This window comes from Andrena cerasifolii, chromosome 2, assembly GCF_050908995.1.
Source record: "Andrena cerasifolii isolate SP2316 chromosome 2, iyAndCera1_principal, whole genome shotgun sequence".
Classification (NCBI taxonomy): domain Eukaryota; kingdom Metazoa; phylum Arthropoda; class Insecta; order Hymenoptera; family Andrenidae; genus Andrena; species Andrena cerasifolii.
Window position 1 is genome coordinate 21,555,644 of NC_135119.1, and position 6,090 is coordinate 21,561,733.

At 40.6% G+C, this 6,090-nt stretch overlaps 1 long non-coding RNA gene across 2 annotated transcripts; it reads right to left on the bottom strand.

The window, feature by feature from the left end:
• Positions 1–2,111: 2,111 nt before the first annotated feature.
• On the bottom strand, positions 2,112–5,298 carry LOC143366107 (uncharacterized). 2 transcript variants are annotated; one of them, XR_013084664.1, is made up of 3 exons: positions 5,246–5,298; positions 5,001–5,113; positions 2,112–4,951 (listed from the first exon to the last, which is right to left on the bottom strand). It is a non-coding gene; the product is annotated as an uncharacterized LOC143366107 (long non-coding RNA). The 2 variants fall into 2 exon arrangements; XR_013084663.1 differs by having other exon boundaries at positions 2,112–5,113.
• Between the last annotated feature and the right edge of the window lie 792 nt (positions 5,299–6,090).

Below are 6,090 nucleotides of genomic sequence, written 5' to 3' on the forward strand. Positions count from 1 at the left end.
GGTACAGTACTGGTTCATTTTGGGAAATGATTTGTTGAGAAATGATTAAAAAAAATTGGCGTGCCTATTATTCTTAAAACTATGCACCTTTGTGACTTGTCTGAAATCAGTGATTTAGGAACTAATTAGTCACGTACTTTGATTTGATGAGATTTAGTGGAAGCGCATTCTTCTCCGTTGAACCTCGCCCTTTATACCACTGTCTAGTTAAAAAAGATTCTCCTGTTATTTTTCCTTTTTATTGTGTGTGAACACGGCTGTACTAAATATGTATTATTATTGCACTTCAGCAGATTACAAAGGCCACGAATATTGTTTTATTACCATCGACCTTGGAAGCAGAAATTCTATAACGATGTAGTAGCACATAAACCAATAAAGTACACGGGCTATATTTGGAAATCCCCGGAATAGCATCTGGAGGGAAAATTGCCCATTTCTCCGTCTCTCTCAACAGCCACAAACGTCATTTTAAGCAATTTTTACCCCGTCAATTAAGTGTACCCCCAGCTTTGCTATCAAAAAGCAATAATTAACAGGAGAATTTCCATGTGAAATTATGGAATCCCTTCATCAAACTCCGCACTGTACAGAGCAACTCTAGTCAATCACACATACCCACCCACCATCATCACCCTTCGATCATTCTTCCTTCGCTTAATTAAAATTAGTTCTACTCCGATCAATAAATCTCACTTTCATCGACCACCCCCTCAGCAACGCCCGGAATATGAATTTCCCATGCGAAGTAGGCGCGAGAATTCATAAATAAAAATTCAACGATAAGAAACCGACCTGATCTTTCCCAGAAACAAGAGAAACGAAGCCAAGTGTACGTTCTTGGCCAAGCGCGCGATTCAATCGCGGTCGTTCGAAGCAGCCCTTAATCCCGCGGCGTCGCAGAATTATTTACAACAATAGCAGGAAAGCCCGACAGGTCCGCGGCGCGCTGGCGAACGGCCGATTCAAATCGCGACAATGACAGCAATGCAAATCCGGCCGTGGCTGCATCATGAATAGCCTAGGCATCCGCGCATAGCTGGGATCACATCCACTCGCAAACCCTCCGCACCCCCCGCCCCCCTTTCTGCGCCCTAGACTGCCAGTTATTTATTAGGGTGAACGCTCATAACGACACCGCTGTCTCAACCTCATAAATCGAGTGTTTAGCACAGTTTTATTCCACCCCAACCCTCTCTAACTTCACAGCCCCTTCAGGATACAGGTATGTACGTAGGAAAATTTCTCCATTCCTCTTCTCTTGGATTCCTTTCGCGAATCGACACGACCCGGATACACGAAGGCTCAAACAACGAATTGATGAATTTAATTACCCCTCCTCCCCCGGCCAATGCCCCCCTTTGTCGGATGTTCCCGGGGTGTGGTCGCGTTGGGCTCTTTAAGGGAATTCTTTGCATTCGCAGCGCCACAAGCGTCACTCGCGGGGCACGTAATTTCGCGCGACAAATTGCGAAAACGAGGCGGTTTCTTTGTGACTGAAGTGAAACGCGATGGTGGACAAATTCTATCGGATCCTTTCTGGAACGGATAGGAGAGGAATTTTAATGGGGCCGGGTCTGTTAAGAATATTCGATGCGGGGTTAAAATAAATGGAAACGGGACGGGGGTGGGTGTTGGAGAGGGTGGCTGAATTTTACCGTGTCCTTGTGTTGTTCCAGGAGATTTTGATGTGTGCTTGTAGTTTGAAGATAGGATATGATGTAAAAGGAAAGTGATTTCGTAAATTTAGATTTTTAGTCACGTGGTAGTGGAGAGGTGGGAGAATGTTTGCAGGATGGCACGTTGTCGGTGGTATAATATGGCAGGGGGTATATAAGTATTTGTATCATAATAATTATAATAATTCTAAGTATTTGTATAATAATAACTGGAAAATTTAAACAGAGTAAAATTTTTGCTAATGGACCTACGTTTTTTGAGAAAAATGATTTTGAGAATTTGTCAGTTTCTCGCACATTGGACTAAAAGATATTATTCATGACTGAGCTATGACAAAGCTATGCCCGAACAAGTAGCAGTTACACAGTTTCCGTAAACATATAATTAATTACGATTGAAAGTACAATTAATTGTAAGTAAATTCTATAATATAGAAGTAAAAAATATGTACTAGATTCGGGCAGTCTTACCTAAATATATGTGCCTTGTTTACATAATGTTCTTTTGGCAACAATAAAGAGAAGTATTTACAATTGCAAAGCATAAATGGAACGGTACTTGTTGTAAGACGATAAGGTAAGCTGTTGTTTTAAAGTACACGATAATTTTGTATGTATAATTATACTTTATCACAGACCTTATCACCGCTGTTATCAGCGCCACGTTACGAGCTTTGAGTGAAGTGCATATAACAGCAGATATAATAAGGGTGGAGGCTTTTATTAAATGTTTATTGTTTGTACTAAATTAATCACTTTCCCGAGACATAAAATTCCCAACGAGAACAACGTCTTCAATCTGACACTACAGAATTCTTTAAATACAAGTAGCTAATAATAATAATTCAAGTACTTTCTTGACCGTTTACAGAAGGTTGACGATATTTTATTGTGTTAAACATTCAGTATAAATTGTTCCATGCTTGCATTAGTTTGCTCCTCAAATTGGCCAGTAATTAAAGTAAATATTTGCATTATATATAGATATTAAAAAAGCATATACCCCTCCCCTTGATATTTCAAACACTTTCATGTAAATATGAACTCTTTTCATTTACATAGCTATATTTCAATTAATTTAGTGATAATTTTTAGTAACCTTCAGTTAACTTTTGTGTTATTTTTCCTTGGAACTTTTGTATACCGTAATATGTAGTTCCAAAGATAGCATTTTGAACTAACATTCCTATAACTAGAATACAGTACAAAAAAATCCTATTTAAATATTCCCACGAATTGTCTTAAATATAAAATAAAATATTAAATTTTTACTATTATTCCAGTAATTAATTTACACAGTGCACACAAAATATATCAATTAACAATAAGAGAACAAAATAAAACTTCAGTTCTAGGACTGTAATGTCTAATCCATATGTTATCTCTTATGCAAGAAAATAACAAATATGTAAAATAACGCTGCCATATAAGATATTCAGTCTCTCGCCTTTAAGAAGTGAAATTAAAGTTAACATTCTATTTGAAATTCAGTACCAGCACTGGGATCATTTTACAATTCAATTTGTCTTTGAAAAAAGAAATCCCCGTGGAGATAAAATGAAAATATATTTCCATCCGAAATACTTAGTTAAAGTTCTTTGCCTCGTAATTCCGTGTTATGAGCCTGGAAATAATCTCGCAGTTTCGCACTTTGCATGCAAAGGAGCAGATTCCTCATTCCGAAGATATCCGCTGTTTAATCCACTATACCATTTACAATCCTCTCTGCATGTTATTTAAAGATTTGCATAAATCCGCAGGACAGGTCACGGAAAATTCAAACGTTCCTGAGGCGTCAAGCTCCCATCGTGCTTTATATTTCTAAAAATAGATCCAATCAGGAAAAGCTAAAACACTAACAAAATTCTTATCCACTCTCTTAAAATATACGAATAGGGTGAAGTAGCCGAATATAGCGACCTCTCCTAATACGAGACCCCAGCTTATCTCCGCTACAAAACTCTTGATTGTCATAGCGATGCTGTTTCTTTACTAACTAACCGTGTATTAGTTGTTTTGTCCGCACAGTGGCATTGTAATTAATTAAGCGTCTTGAGCAAGCACATATTTCCGAAATACATTACAGAAAGTTTTTGAAGTGGTGCGATTAAATTACAAACACCTCTAAAGTGGTAAGTGTATAATGATTTTCACAAATACTGTTGTATAGTGTTTGGAAAGAAGTTTAAGGCTTACTAGTCGTATATCATTAAATGATGAAGACTTAACTTCGAAGCTACTTAGATAACTAATACTTAGTAGTTATCATGTTATTGTTTCCAAATATGAGACCCGTGAATGTTCTACTGATCAGAGTGAAGAAGAAATTGTCCTGAATGATGAAAGTGATTAAGAAAGAAAATTATGATACAGAATGCTTGTTTTGCACAGGTCTTTATTCTTCAGATGTGCTAGGTGAACAATAGGTTAAGTGTACGTATAAAGTGTCACGATGGGCGTGGTGGAAAAAATAGATTTCACATGCCGACTTTATAAAAGAAGAAAGAAAAAATAAGTTTCAGGAAAAAACAAACTGGGTCTCATATTAGGAACCCATTTTCTCCATCTGCGTATTTGAATGACTTTCGTTTTTATTTTATTACGAAGAAACCGAATTTTTGTTACAGTACTTTCCAGTAGGTTGCTAAAGAATACATATTCTACTTTTAAAACGTGCGTCGAATTTTAATAAAAGTGTTCTCAGTCAAGAGTTACGATATTTTTAAGAAATGGGTCTCATATTCGGCTACTTCACCCTACCTACCTAATATATTACTTAACACGGTAACACTATCATTCTAAGTAAAAAAAAAAGTATTTCCAAGATGTAAAGTAGGGGTGAAAATATCTCAAGTTACAAAAGAAACGGGGAAACGGGGGCAGAAGCACTTTCGGTTACAAAGTAAGCGATACGTTAACTGAAATATACAGTATTTTACAATCCACGTGAATCAACCCTTAAATGCGAGAGGTAAGCCAAAGATAGCCGGCGTTAAGTGCTAATCCATAAGCATATACTGAACTCAAAGCCGATTACATCACTGATTCTCACTAACATCACTTTCCGAATGTTCCTACGTAATCACAGTCCACGCGATCTCCTCGGTTTGAGCGAGTAAAGCGCGTAAGTCTAGTTGTTCCGTTCGTGATTCTGCTCGGGGATTACCGGCCCAGGATCGATCCCTCGATCGAGTGCAGGCGCCGTGCACCGCCTCGCGGCCGATTCTAATTGGCTGTAACTCTGGGTTGCCGGCACCGACCGGAAATAGACCCTGTAACCGGAGAACTCATTTATGGAAATATGGTGGTGACCGTACGTACGTCCTATTTTTGACTCCGCCGTTGGACGTGGATCTCCTTCCAGCTTCTCCCTTCCTTCTTGTCTCTCTCCTTCCTTCTATTCGAGCAAGCGCGCACACTGTTTCGAGAGAGCGCTGCAATAAAGTTAGCTGGCATTTAATAAACCCCTATGAAACTTGGACGCGGTTAAGGACATCGTCAACCCAGTCTGCGTAACTTTAAATCGAGACGTGCGTTCGCAAAGCGCCGCAGACAGATTTTATTACTTATTCTATAAACGATTCCTCGCGACGTAGCTCGAAATTGCTACACCTGTAGTTCTGCTCTTTCTAACTCGCTGTTCCTCCCGTTCATCAAGCAATACTTACGATTCCAGTGGGTGGCTAGTGTTCGCAGCGCGTACCAGTCGCACAAGCTCTGCAAGAAAAAAGTTAGCGCAATATCAAAGACACTTTTTCCCCCGTTCCACTGCAGCCAGTACGTCGCTGACATCTGCAGGAGTAAAATCTCTAGCCTCGCCAGGCTCAGCGGGAGAGGCCAGAGCGAGGTGTGGGAACGTCTCGAAATATTTTGTCGATTTAAATAAAGCTGGCGACCACATGGTGGTCACAGCCAGCCCGTAAATAGAGAACACGAGAGGCCACATGGACGTAGAAAGATGCTGGGGCCACGTTACTGAATACGTGGAACTGGGGTCTATTTCTGGCCTTTAGCTGATAGCCCCAGGGAGTACCGACTAGTGCAATCCTTGTTCGGTGCAACAACTGCTTAATACGCTTCCGCGGAGGCCCTGAACGTGGCTGTTGCGACGCCGTCGCGCACTCTTCCCATCGGCGGCTTCGTGGAAACGTGTAAATATCGACGGAATTCATTTCCCGCCGTTCTAAGCACGGCTTACTCCCCGAGATCACCTCGTTCGCCGCGGCACGCTCGCGCCTTCAGCCTGGAATGCGTTCAACCGTTTCATCAACTGTTTGGGCGAGGTCTGGCGATGAACAACGGGCCCGAGACCGTCCAACTCGATGGTACACCTGGGCGCAGCTCCATACTTCTTTACATTCCATACGTCACATTCACTATGGGAAGTAAGGAAGCACGGAACAGTCGCCCG